The sequence below is a fragment of the Propithecus coquereli genome, unplaced genomic scaffold (assembly GCF_000956105.1).
Source record: "Propithecus coquereli isolate 6110/MARCELLA unplaced genomic scaffold, Pcoq_1.0 Scaffold262, whole genome shotgun sequence".
Taxonomy (NCBI): Eukaryota; Metazoa; Chordata; class Mammalia; order Primates; family Indriidae; genus Propithecus; species Propithecus coquereli.
In genome coordinates, this window is record NW_012148197.1 from 3,068,018 (window position 1) to 3,083,353 (window position 15,336).

The 15,336-nt window shown below is 38.5% G+C and overlaps 1 protein-coding gene across 1 annotated transcript in view; it reads left to right on the forward strand.

Annotated features, from left to right (window-relative positions):
• Nucleotides 1–15,336, forward strand: part of HS6ST3 (heparan sulfate 6-O-sulfotransferase 3) — a 726,240-nt gene that overhangs the window by 171,400 nt on the left and 539,504 nt on the right. The window lies entirely within an intron of this gene.

A 15,336-nucleotide genomic window follows, 5' to 3' on the forward strand; every position in this document is an offset into this window, starting at 1 on the left:
GGATATTAATTCTGGCAGTTCTTAAAGGAATCACTTAGTAAATTACTACTACAATGAGCCAAAAAATACCCTAAAGAATACTAAGAAGTGCTTTAAGCTTCTGGGGGCATAGATCATGTCTTATTCATTGTGTCATCCTTCAAGAGTTCTCAGTATGTCTAACAAACATGCATCCAATGAATATCAAGTGAAATAATGGAGCTTGTCAAAGAGCTAAATTTAGAAAAGGAAGCATAGACTGAAATAATAGAATTGAATCTAAAGATCCACATTATATTCCATTAGAAAGACTAGGAACTGTGGATTTACATGTAGGAAAACTGATATGCAGATAAGAGGAGCTAGAGCTTGGAAGTCATTTGTGCTACTTAACAAATAATTCAAGTTCTTGCTTTCTGGTAGGATAGCCCTACTGGGACGCTTTGTTATGAAGTGGGACTGTGACTAGTTCTGGTTAATGAATTGTTGGTAGGAATGATGCCTCTAGATAATTCTTCTAGTCTGGAGCATTTAATTGCTAGTTCAAGATACTAGAACTCTTTTTTTGCTTCACTACATTGCTGGGCAGTGTTCCAGATACTGACTACTTCATCAGTCTGGGTCCCATGTGATGGCTGGGTAGCAAAAATGAGAAATCAATAGGGTGACAATATAATTTTTAATTCAAATCAGAGCACTTTTGAGGCTAAGAGGAGGCTGAGACAACAGGCATAAACTAGAACTGTTCTGGGTAAACAGGGATGTATGGTCACTTAGAATGAAACCTTTGTTCCTTTAAGCTACTGAGATTTGAGGTTGTTTTTTGCGGCAGCATAATTTCCTGTTCTGACTGATGCATGAAGTCCGTGCCAGAACCGAAGATGACATTCTCTTTTTGGATTGCCTTTAAATGAGTGTGCTTGTATTAGTTGGGTTGCAAATAACAGAAACCCAACTCAAATTGGTTGAAACAAAAACAAAAGAAGCAGCACATGAAATCCAACAAAGAGTTAAAAAATAAGACAATGAGAGGGTACAGATGGAGCTGAACTTCAGGAACAATCAGAGTTTGGGAACCAAATGCTGCCAGGCCCTTCTCTTCCACCTTCTGTCTCTACTTCTGTGTGGCAGCCTTGCCCTTTTTCTAATTATAATAGCTGCATAATAGTTGTATATCTTTATAGGTACATGTGATGTTTTGATACAGGCATACAATGTGGATTAATCAATTCAGTGTAATTGGGGTATCCATCACCTCAGCCATTTATCATTTCTTTTTGTTAGGAACATTCCAATTACACACTTCTAGTTATTTTAAAGTATACCGTAACTTATTGATTATAGTCACCTTGTTGCTCTCTTTCTTACTAAGACCAACTTTCTTGCATGTGGAAATACAATAAGGTCACCAGCAGCTCCAAAATTCTACAATTCCAACTGTTTCCATCCTCAAAGAAGGACAGACTTATACATGTTCTCTGAATCCAACTTCAAAACTTCCAGGCAAGGATTTCTGTTTGGCTTAGGTTTGGAAAGATGTCAACCTCTTAACTAACCAGCTAAGGCCAGGAGGTTGAGCCATGTAGGACCAGAGCAGTCTCCCTGGGAACTACATTAGACTGTTCCCTAAACAGCTTCCAGAAGAAGGAGAGTGGGGTGCCAGGAAGACAAAAACATGGGTATTTACTCCATGTGTGCTCATGGATGTGTGCAGACACCATTAACAAAGCACTTACTTGGAGCTTTTCTTGGGTTATTGCTGGAATTTGGAAAAATTTCTAACATTTTTTTCTCTATATTTTCTTTTGTGATTCCTTTTGGATAAAATTCTCACATTTGGAAATAGCTAGCTGGAAAAATGATGAGTTGTGGGGCCAAGGGACTGAGTAAAGCTAACTGACCCACCTGGGCATTGAACCAGAAATGCTGCTCTTAGTAGAATTATATTCTAATCAACCAAGTGGAGCTGTGGGAACATAAATGACATAATGGCATTCAAAGTAACTTTTAAAATTTGACCATAAGCTTCCATTGTCTATAATTAGCTAACTTAGTCCTTTAGAAAAACAACAACAATTAAAGAGTTAGATGACATCAACTTAAGCCTGCCTTCAAAGGTCAGATTGTGGGGTCTATGATTCTTTGGCAGGCTCCAGCTTTGGGTTTGTCCCCTTTGTTCCCCTCTCCTGCCTCACCTGAACACAGTGTCTCACATATTTTCAATGTAGATTTGGGGAAGTAGAGTAGAAAACCTACTGCCAACAAGGTTATCAGCCAAACTCTCCTACAGCTCTGAGTGTACCTATGATTAAGGTTTGTGTCGTGATGAAAATAATTGCTTTAATTAGCCATTAAACAGGCTTCAGGGTCAACATGACAATAGGTTTCTTTCTGTGTTTGATTTAGTAGAAGCAGTTAATGATTTTGTTTTTATTATCTTTACCCCCTGCTTCAGAATTATTTACTCAGCACATGGAAGGCAACAGATATTTGTTATTATAAAATCAATTTCATGCCTGACTAGACCATCTCTTCCACCTTTGTCATTACTCTTTGAGCTTTGGGTGTTATCGTGGGCTCATTTATGTTTATACAACTAGATGGCAATGGGCCCTACCAATAATTATTTGGGGAATTTGAGTCATACTGCAACAGGCAATGCATTTTCATTCTCATTTTCAGAGAATTTCCATGTATTCATTTCCCCCATTTCTATTGAAATTTCTAATCAATAGAATAATGTTTCTAAAGTCACAGTATCACAACAGACTTCCTCATACTTCCTTCAGTTTCCAACATGATGTTAAGAATGGATTATGTCTGTACAGTGAAAATTGAATATGTAAAAGGAGTAAAATGTATATCCATAACCTATCATTTTGGTTAAAAGCATTCTTCTTTGAAATCTTTGTTTACTCAAGTTGTGTTTCTTTGTTTTTCTCAGCTTTTGTGTAAGGCTCAAGTTGACAATCATGACTTTTCTGAAATGTCAGTAGCTGTGAAGTTAAATAATCTAAACGCCAGTAACATTCTTCTTTAAATTTTTTTTGGCGGTGGTGGCTCTGAATTAATTTCCAAAACATACATAAAATTATGTTTGCAAAGCCTCTTTGTGCCTAATAAGCACAGCCTGCATGTAAGATTGTGGGTGTGGGGCAGGAGTTAGTTGATCTGGTTCCATTAGGGCCTGCCCATCTTCCCATCATGCCCCGCTGTTCCCATGATGCCCTACTGTCCCCATCATGCCTTGATAGCCTCTGACTGCCCTTAGCTGCTGGCTTAGAAGTTTTTCTCGTTCGTGGAGTTTCACTGGGGTTCAGACCAGTTGTCTAAGCAGCCAACCGTTTTTCCAGAGGCAGGACTCCTGCCTTGTTCCTCCCTCCAGTTCTACTTCCTGCTCCATGAGCTGGACCGAGAACACTACCCTGACTGGTACCCTCCTCCCAACAGGCCAGTTACCTGGAGCCATAATGCCACTCTGTTATCCCATCCCTTAATCTTTCCCCTGATTGGCTTTGACCTTCAACACCCTGCAACCTGGCTGGAAGCTCTAGCTCAGCTTCTGACTAGCTGTGTGTTACTCAACATGTTGGAAACATTCTGAACCTCAATTTTTTTATTTAAGTAATGGGACTGATAAAGCTCCCAGTTGTGAAGATTCAGTCCAATAAAGCACGTGAAAGTATCTTGTACACATTGCTATATAGAAGTTTGTTATTTTATTACATTGGAGGTATAACATATGGAATTCTGTTGAAAATAAGCTCTGTAATCTTTATTAGCTAATCTCTCCTAGAAAATTCTATGCTGGTATTATAGTTTAATGTTTGATATAGGTTGTGTAGAAGGTTCTCATCCTTTTAAGTGTGCCAGAATCATCTGGGGCAATTTATAGAGGTAGATTCCTTGGTCTCACACCCACAGATTCTGGTTTTAGGTTAGCCATGGGGCTCAGGAACTTGCATTTTGAACAAGTACCATGTATTAGTTTGCTTTGGCTGCTGTAACAAGATGCCACAATCTGGGTGGCTTAAACAACAGAAATTTATTGTCTCTTGGTTCTGGAGGCTAGAACTTCCTCCTCATTTTTATTGGATAAATACTTCCAAGAAAGTGGGTTTGCTCACTTACTCAATTCTGTGTCTTTGAATCGCATTTTCTCCCACAACTGGAATGAATGAAATGTCTGCTTACAGACCCAATCCTGCTTCAGCCTGGGACAGATTCCATCACTCTTACTACCAAAGCCCCTGTTTAGATATATTCAAAAATAATGTTGTTTACTTTCTGAAATTCCCTTCCTATATCTCTCTACCCATTGAAACACTTTCTCCATACTTCAAGTATGGAGTCCCAAGTCCAACCCACCCAGTGAAACATTCTTTGAATAGCACAGGGAGATAGCTTTCCCCTGAAGTTGTGGTTGAGTTTTATACTCTGTCTTTGTCTTATATCATTTGCTGTGTTATAAATTGGTTGCAACTATAGATTGTGTGTTATGCTTCTGGATATTTCTCACCACTTCTATCACAATGTGGAGGCCCTGGCAGGTGCTCAGTAAATATCATCTTATTTAATAGCTGTTTGAATGCAAATACAAAGATTAGAGCTCTTATGCTTCCAAGAAAGAATTTTTTTAAAGTGCAAGCCTTGGGCAGAGACAAGATGACTGACCAGAGATACCAGCTGCCAGATTGTTTCAGAAAGAAGGAAAAGTTTTAGATGAAAAAGAAAAAACAAGCAATCACAGATTGAGTGTAATTCTGAGGGAAAAGTGCCAGAACCTACAAGAGATTCCACGAGAAGAAGTTTCGGAGCAGAAAAAGGAGCAAGATATCGGCAGAGGACAACCCCCAAGAGGCTTGAAGTCTAGTGAGAAGGGTAGGTGGAGTGGTTTATTTCTCCCTCCCTCATATCTCTGGCAGTCAGCAGGCTCCTGAGCGGCTGGAGAGCCTTTCTACCCTCATAAGCCCAACCGCTGCTGCCACCAGTGAACTGAGAGGTTCTTGAAGAGAAAGCACCAGCCTGCCAGCCCCCTTAGGGTGCTTTCCTTACCACAGACCTGAGCCAAGAAGGCAGACGCCATATTGTTCTCCACCAACAGTGTGCCTTTGTCCTCCCCAGAGGGCTTTAGCCCTTCAGTTTTTTTTTTATTTCCGAACATTATGCGGGTACAAATGTTTAGGTTACATATATTTCCCAGACAGTGTGCACCTCACCTGTTAGGTGTGAATATACCCATCTCCTCCTCCCCAGCACCTGCCGGACACCTGATGAATATTACTACCATATGTGCACGGAAGTATTCATCAATTAGTACCAATTTGATGATGAGTATATGTGGTGCTTGTTTTTCCATTCTTGTGATACTTTAGCCCCTCAGTTTTTGTCTTGCTTGTTACCACACAAACATTTCCCAACTCCAGCCCAGACTGTGGGAGCCACAGGGGGCTGGTGAGTCCTGGGGGATCTGCATGACCCCACAGCCTGGACATTTTAGGTGGGCTGCCTTCTGGGGAGAGGGTAGAAATGACCAGAGTGTTAGGTTTCCTCCATCCAGACTCTTTTTCTCCCCTTCCCCTCCCTTACCCATGGCTGCCTAGAGAGAAGATTGAGCTAGGGCCCTCAGGAGCTGCTGCTTCCGCCTGTTGGTGTATACACCACTGGGACTTCCACACAGAGGGGGACTCAAACCTTTCCTCTTGAAGATCTGCAGAGGAGTAAGGGGTGCTGGGACTGTGAGCTCCCTGCTCACCGGCCCTCCCCAGTACTGCTTGCCTGGCTGCTCCATTAGACCAGGGTACACCCTGAAGTGGAGGGACATCAAACCTGCTCAAGCACCACATAGGCAACTTGGGACCAGCACACTTCTCTCTGGCATGGTCAGAGATTGATTTTTGGGAATGTGGGGACAGGGCCGCAGGCCAGATCCCATGCCCCAGGACTCAATCGTGTTGCTCGGGTGCATGGAGGGAAGATTCGTGAACTAATCTCTGGAGAAAAGGGAGCCCATGTGGGCAGAACTGAAAAGAGAGCACAGTGTGGGTCCCAGCCGCAGTGTACTCATGGAGCACCCCTCCCCCCACAGGAAGGCCACACTCTAAGCCCAGGGCAGGATCCTGGACAGGGAAGCTCCCAGCCCACAGTGCCATTATGGGGGAGCTCAGCTACTTAGAGCTCCTGCCTGTAGGCAGATGCTGGAGGAACACTGCAGACCAGGGGTTGGGGGTTAAGAGTGAAATCCTCTCCTGCCAGCCAAATTATGGATCTCAGATGGCCCTGCCCATACTAGCAGACTTTCTGGCTGGGTGGGCCACTTCAGCCCCTCCCTGGTGGCTTCTCCCAGAAGCTGGGAGCACATCTTTGACCCCTGCCAAAACAGTTACCTTACCAGCTTTCATGGAGCCGGAGGGCAAGCTCACCTAATCCATTCTCACCCAGCCTCATTCCCCCACCTGCATTTGCTGTGGCAGAGAATAAGGACTCACCTAGAAGTCCTAGGGCCTCACCCACCACCTGGGGCATTTGAGTGTTTCTCCTGAGGGGCTAGAGCCGGTCACAGGTTCCCCAAACAATAATGCAGCTTATTCCTTCTGGCAAATGCCACCTGCTGATAGGTAGATTAATTTGCACAGCCCTTCTAAAGCATTTGCTGACTAGATCATACAGGGTAGGGTTGATTCTTACCCATGAGCACCACCTACTGTCTCAGTGATTAAATTGGGCATGCCAATACAATTCACAGTGTTAAGAAGACCACAGGGCTGGGGAAAGAGAAAGGATTTCAAAGACCTCCATCCTCCCTCATCAAAGAGAGACAGGGAATCTGCCCAAACACATAGCTCACCACTCCTAGAACCTACAAACAACTAGCAACTGAGTAAACCACCACAGTAAGGATATCTATAACAAAGGGATCCATCCAGAGCCTAGATTGCCACCAAAGCACCCACAAGAAAAGACAAAGATTCTTACCCAACATATGCTGTAGATGCTCCTTTACAAGTGTGTGTGGGGGCGTGAAGCCCCATCTAAACAAAAGAAAATCCAAAATAAAAAGTGACAGCTGCCCTAGATGAGAAGGAATCAGTGAAAGACCTCTGGAAGTATGAAAAATCAGAGCAAAAGGATACCCCCAAAAGGGAACACCAGCTCTCTAGCAATGGATACCAACCAAAATCAAAATATTGAAATGACAGATAAAGAATTCCAAATATGCATTGTAAGGAAGCTCAATGAAGTCCAAGAGAAAATGAAAAACCAATCCAAAGAAACCAGAAAAACTATTCAGGAAATGAATGAAAAATTCACTAAAGAGATCTGTATATTTAAAAAAAGCCAAATAGAACTTCTGCAAATGAAAACATCATTTAAGGAAATACAAAGCACAGTGGAAAGTTTTAAGAATAGAATAGACGAAGCAGAAGAAATAATCTCAGAGCTTGAAGACAACTGTTTTGATTTAAATCAGTCAGTACAAAATGAAGAACAGAGAATTAAGAGGAATGAACAAAGTCAACAAGAAATATGGTGTTATATAAGATGGCCAAACATAAGAATCATAGGTATCCCTGAGGGTGAAGAAGAAAATGCACAAGGGCTGGAAAGCCTATTTAAGGGAATAATTGAGGGAAAATTCCCTGGTCTTGCTAGAGATTTAGACATCCAGGTACAAGAAGCTCAATGAACACCTGGGAGATTGATCACAAAGAGGCAATCACCAAGACACATAGTCATCAGACTAGCCAAAGTCAACATAAAGGAGGAACTCCTGTGAGCCATGAGGTGATAACATCAAGTAACTTACAAAGGAAAACCCATTAGGCTAACTGTAGACTTCTCAATGGAGACCTTACATGCCAGAAGGGATTGGGGCCCCATCTTCAGTCTTCTTAAACAGAACAATGGCCAGCCTAGAATTTTGTATCCTGCAAAACTAAGTTTCATATGTGAAGGAGAAATAAAGACTTTTCTGCACAAGCAAACACTGAGGGAATTCGTGAAGACCAGATCTGCCCTGCAGGAAATATTCAGAACTGCGTTATACATGGGTCAGCGCAATAGACATGCACCAGTGTAAAACCACCCAAAAGCTAAAACTCAGAGTTCACATAAAGCAATAGCACAAAGCAATAAGGTACTACCCAACAGGATGAACGGAACAGCATCCCACATATCCGTTCTGTCAATCAATGTGAATGGTATGAATCCCCAGTGCAAGAGACATAGGCTGGCTGAATAGGTGAAGAAAATGCAAGCCAAGTATCTGCTGTCACCAGGAAACACACATAACCCATGAGGACTCATACAGATTCAAGATGACGAGATGGAAAAAAATATTTCTTGCAATTGGAAACCAAAAGAAAGTAGGTATAGCCATTCTCATATCAGATAAAATTGCCTTTAAATCAACAAAAGTAAAGAAAGACAAAGATGGTCATTTTATAATGGTAAAGGAAGCATTTCAAAAAGAAGACATAACAATCCTAAATATTTATGCACCTAACACAGGAGCACTCAGATTAATAAAGCAAATTCTACTAGATCTAAGCAAAGATATACACAGCCCCATCATAATTGCCAGGGACTTCAACACCCCACTGACAGAGCTAGACAGATCATCCAAGCAGAAAATAAAGAAACACTGGACTTTAACAGGACTCTAGAACAAATGGCCCTAACAGACATATACAGAACATTTAACCCCCAAATTACTGAATATACATTCTTTTCATCAGCACATGAAACATTCTCCAAGATTAATCATATCTCAACAAATTCAAAGAAATAGAAATCATACCACATATCTTCTCAGACCACAATGGAATAAAACTAGAAATAAACTCCAAGAGAAACACTCAATTCTACACAAAGTAATGAATATTAATCAATTTGCTGCTGAATGATTAATGAGTCAATAACGAAATTAAGATGGAAAGCATAAGATGCCTTGAACTGAACACCAAAGGGGACACAAGTTATCAAAATCTATGAGATTTAGCAAAAGCAGGCCTAAATGGAAAATTTATAGCCTTAAATGCCTATGTCAAAAAAGACAGAAAAACCTCAAAGCAACAATCTAATGACACCTCTCAAGGAACTAGAAAAGGAATAGCAATCCAAACCAAAAGCCAGCAGAAGAAAAGAAATAACTAAGGTTAGAGTAGAACTAAATGAGATGGAAAACAAACAAAAAAATACAAAGGATAAATGGAACAAAAAGTTGGTTCTTTGAAAAGATAAACAAAATTGATAGACCTCTTGCTAGATTAACCAGTAATTAACCAGTCTCTTCTTAGAAGAGAAAGGACCCAAATAAACTCAATCAGAAATGAAAAAGGAGATATTACAAATGATATCACAGAAATACAAAATATCATCTGCAAATACTATGAAAATCTCTCTGCACATAAACTTAAAAATGTAGAGGAAATGGACAAATTCCTGGAAACACACAGGCTCCCAAGAGTCAATCTTGGGAAGAAATAGAACTCCTGGACAAACCAGTAATGAGCAATGAGATTCAAGCAGTAATAAAAAAGCTGCCATCACAAAAAAGCGCTGGACCTACTGGATTCACAGCCAAATTTTACCAGACCTATAAAGAAGAGCTGAAACCCATACCACAGAAAATATTCCATAATATAGAGAAGGTGGAAATCCACCCCGACTCATTCTATGAAGCCAGTATCACCTTGATAGCAAAGCCAGGAAAGGACACAACAAACAAGCAAAACTACAGACCAATATTCCTTATGAATATAGATACAAAAATCCTCAATAAAGTACTAGCAAACTGAATTCAACTGCATATCAAAAAAATAATCCACCAGGACCAAGAGGGCTTTATCCCATGGATGCAAGAATGGTTCAACATACATAAATCAACAAATGTGATTCACCACACAAACAGAAGTAAGAACAAAGACCACATGATCATCTTAATAGATGCAGAAAAAGCATTCAACAAAATTCAACACTCTTTCATGATAAAAACCCTCAATAAACCCTCAAGATAGAAGGAATATATCTCAAAATTATAAAAGCCATATATGAAAAACCTATAGCCAACATCATACTGAATGGGGAAAAGTTGAAAGCATTCCAACGAAGAACTGGAACAAGCCAAGGGTGCCCATTGTCACTGCTACTATTCATCATAGTGCTGGAAGTCCTAGCCAGAGCAATCAGGCAAGAGAAAGAAATAAAGGGTATACAAATTGGGAAAGAGGAGAACAAACTATCACTTTTTGCTGATGATATGATCTTATATCTAGAAAACCCCAAAGATTCCACCAAGAGACTCCTGCAATTGATGAATAAATTCAGCAAAGTGTCAGGTTACAAAATCAATGTACACAAATCAGTAACATTTCTATACACTAGTAACAGTTAAGATGAGATTCAAATCAAAGACTCAATACCATTCACAATAGCCACAAAGAAAATAAAATAACTAGCAATATAGTTAACTAAGGAGATGAAAGATCTATACGAAGAGAACTACGAAACACTGAGGAAAGAAATTACAGATGGCACAAACAAATGGAAAAACATATCGTGCCCATGGATTGGTAGAATAAACATTGTTAAAATGTCCATACTGCCCAAAGTGATTTATAGATTCAGTGTAGTCCCCATCAAAATAGCGATGTCATGTTTCACAGATCTAGAAAAAATAATTCTACACTACATTTAGAAACAAAGCCCGAATAGCCAAAGCAATCTTAAACAAAAAGAAGAAATCTGGAGGCATCATACTACTGGACTTCAAACTATACTATAAGGCTATAGTAACCAAAACAGCACGGTATTAGCACAAACATGAGACATAGACTAATAGAACAGAACAGAGAGCCCAGATATAAAACCATCCACATACAGCCAACTGATCTTTGATGAAGCAGACAATAATGTACACTGGGGAAATGTTTAATAAATGGTGCTAGGAGAATTGGATAGCCACATGCAGAAGAATGAAAGAGGATCCATATCTCTCACCACTCACAAAAATTAATTCAAGATGGATAAAATACTTAAATGTAAGGTATGAAACCATAAGAATGCTGGAAGAACATGTTGGAAGAACTCTTCTAGATAGCAGCCGAGGCAAAGAATTTATGAAGATGACCCCAAAGGCAATGACAGCAATAATATAAACAAATAAATGAGACTTGATTAAATTAAAAAGTTTCTGCACAGCTAAGGAAATAATCAACAGAGAAAATAGACAACCTACAGAATTGGAGAAAATATTCACAAGCTATATATTTGGTAAATGCCTAATAATGAGAATCTACAAAGAACTGAAGCAAATCAGCAAGGAAAAAACAAACAACTCACTTAAAAAGTGGGCAAAAGACATGAATAGAAGCTTTTCAAAAGATGATAGACATTTTCCACAGTAAATAAAGTTCTTAAATTATTTTCTAGTAGTTCAGAAACAAAAATATTTTGTGATTACCACTACTAGTACTAATACAATTGAATTATGGAATTTCCTTGATTTTGTTAAGATGGGCTGCCTTTTTATTCAATATTTGCTAGGATACAAATGGCTTGGGTTTTTTCTTCAGAGACTTGAGGCTTTTCTTGATTTTATAAGGCTCATACTTTGAAAGGTTCAGATTATAAAAGATTCTAAGTTGTATAGGTTAAAGAAAATACCCAGCAATTAGGAATGTATTAGAATTTTAATTTTGAATGTTAGGTTTATAATGTATTAAAGAGACCGGAACTTTTGTAAGCTACACTACTCTTCACAAAAGCAGTAAATTATAACTTCCTTATGTGGAACCAGGTAGCTGGATGAGAGATTGCTTTAGGTCATTTTTACCTCTAAGATCTATCACAGAACATATTTCTTTCATGTGCTTTAAGAGATCTGTGAGGGAAGGAATGGGTATGGGGAAGGTAACTCACCAAACATTCTTTTGAAACAAACAAAGTATATATGCACCTACCTTAGGAATAGGATTCAGCAGAACTACACCCGATTTCTTAGTGATGACTTGTTTTGTTGCATAGTGATGATCTATAAGTTGAGGGATGTTTGAAAACCCAGTGCCCTCAAATCGATACAGATTCTGGGGAGAGAACAATAAGGTAGAATAAATGTGAAGACATTGCTTGAGAAAGGCTACATCCATCGATAAATTACATTCCATTTAAGAAAAACTGCCATGGGATATATCTGAGTTAAGGAAGAAGAAATATGTTTATGTATGTCTACATTTATGTTCCATTTGATAAAACTTTCAATATCAAAAATGTCAAAAGTTTAAGAATGTATATTCAATATAATAATAAATATTTTAATACCTTTCATCAAAAAAAAGATGATAGACAAATGTCCAATAACCATCAAAAAGGGCTCAACATCACTAATCATCAGTGAAATGCAAATTAAAATCACAGTGAGATATCACCTTACCCCTGTTAGAATGGCTTTTTTAAAAAAGTCCAAAGACAATAGATACTGCATGGATGCACAGAGAAAGGAATGCTTATCCACTATTGGTGGGACTGCAAATTAGTGTAACCTGTATGGAAAACAGTATGGAGATTCCTCAAAGAACTAAAAGTAGACTTACCATTTGACCGAGCAATCCCACTACTGGGTATTTACCCAGAGGAAAAGAAGTCATTTTATCAAAAAGATATCAGCACTCGAATGTTTATTGCATCACAATTCACAATTGCAAGGATGTGGAATCAACCCAAGTAGCCATGAATTCATGAGTGGATTAACAAAATGTGGTATATGTATACTATGGAATACTACTCAGACATTAATAAGGATGAATTAAGGCCTTTTACAACAATATGGGGATGGAACCAGAGACCATTATCCTAAGTGAAGTATCTAAAGAATGGAAAAACAAATACCACATGTACTCGCTATTATATCAGAACTAACTGATGAGCACACATGTGCACAGAGGGAAGTAACACTCAGTAGAAATCAGGGAGGCAGGAGGAAGGGATGGGCGAATACCTACCTAATGGATACAATGAACACTATCTGGGTGATGTACACACTTATAACCCTGACTCAAACATAACAAAAGCGATCCATGTAACCAAAAACATTTGTACCCTTGTAATATTTTGAAACAGAAAACAAATGCAAGTCTTCACAAAATAGATTTTTCAAATGTCCTTGGAAAAAGTTTATGATTAGGTATATTGTACTAATTAAATGGAATATATGCATTCATTAAAATTACAACCATGATGATTATGTATCAACAGTAATATGTCACAAATTCTATTTTAATTTTAAATGAAGAAAATAGAGCACAAAATTATATTTATACTACAATTATAGCCATGAAAAAAACATGAATAAAAGTTGGGGGAGAAAACATATATGAAAATAATTATATTTATGTGGTACATTAATTGGTGAACTTTTTCTTTCGATACTATAATACTGCTTTCATAATAATAATTAAAAACATGACAGTGATAGATACTTTGGATTGCTGTCAGCTACAGGAGAAAACACTCAGCTTTTGGGAGTGGAAAATGAAATGAATTATATAGAAACTTCAGGAACCTTCGGTGCATGAACTAATTCTGATAAGCATTGTACTTTTTAACTTAAACAATAATGGATACTCTGTTTATTTACTCATTTTAAAGAGATGGCTAATGTATCTTAGGAGAGCCATCTGGGAAAGCTACCATTTATATAAACACTTATTGTAAGCTCCGTATTTCAATTTTCCCCTAGGAGTAGAACTGCCAGTAGGATATCTGAAATTGAAGGCCTATGACAATCAATACCCCAAACTTCTTTTACTCAAAATCCACATACAAGCTGTTTTTGGGGCCGTCTTGTATTTTGCTTGTGTGGCAAGAAACAGTTTCTGGTCTTTTGAATCATCATGTCCTTTTCCCACATAACAATATCCTGTGGGGTTTCCATCAGGGAAGAAAAGGCAGCGCACCAGAGTAAGATTTTGCTACGATTATCTCATCATCCCTTTTCATTTGCCGTGCCACCGGCAAAACTCTTTTTTAAAGAAGGTTTCAGCAAAATGATTGGCACTCAGTAAGTGGTTGATATTGAATAGGAAAAGCCAGGAGCTAATTTGAAGTCTTTATATAATGTTCTTTGTTTAAAAAATTGAAGAGAAAAAATCCAAAATTAGAATACTAAGAAACTAGAGCAGTCTTTCACCATACTATTTTAATTGGCTGTTGCTCATGAGAAGAATCGATAATTTCTTTTGAATTTTCACATCAACTGCTTAATTTTGATCAAGTCTTATAATTAATCAGCTGTGAATAAAATGAATCAGCTGTGATTTTAACCATAGTATTTTTTAAATAGCTACAATGATATAAGTAATAGGTTATCTAACCTTATTCAAAGCCTTATAAATGATTTCAGCAGTATTTTGGAGGAACTACAACTTATCAATTTACTCATGAGCTTCAGCAATCACATTTTCAATACCTTTTCAGAACACATTTATTGAAATGTTAATGTAATTTTGTGTTCTTCAGGTATTATATACCTGTTTTATTTTAACCATCTAGTAATAATATAATACCTGTTACATTTCCAACAATGTGCCAGGCTCCATAGAGGCAGAACAATAACAGCCTAGGTTATGGATCCCATCTGTAAAGACCTCACAATATAAATGGAAGAACAGATATACATGAAGCCATCAGAGAATAATTGACTTTCAATGTGTCATCTTGACTGTATATATTATAGATAAAGTAATTTCAGAACAGGAAAAAAGCTTGAGTGCATCTAAGTGTGGCCATGGGGTCAAGTTCTACCCAATGGGATGTGAGCAGAAATGTGTGTGCAGTTTCTGGGTCATACCATTAAGGCAAAAAATATGCCTACCCCTTACTCCTTTCTGTCCATCTTACTGGGTGGGACAGAGATAAAATAGCTGGGAAGTGGAGCAGGCATCTTGGACCGTGCTAGAGTTGTATGAATATGGCAGATAACAAGATAGAAGAAGCCTAAATCCCTGTCAATGTCGAGAGGGTTGTCCTGCCGGGCAAGAATTTTATTTAATATATGTCAGAGAAATAAACTAATGACTTGCTTAAGCCATTGTTCTTTTGGGTCTCTCTGTTAGAGTAGCTAACCCTATATCCTAACTAATATAAATGGGTAGAATTTAAATCAGCAGAAGGGTAGAGGGGTGCATTCCATATTATGGAAGAGAATGCACAGTAGCCCTGGATGGGGATTTACATGGTGAAACTGTGTTGTTGAGTCTTCTCCTCAGAGTGTCTCCACTTATATCAAAGAGTGAATGAAGTTATAGGTATTATTTATTTAATTTCATTGTGGTCAGGGAACACATTGAAATCATTCAT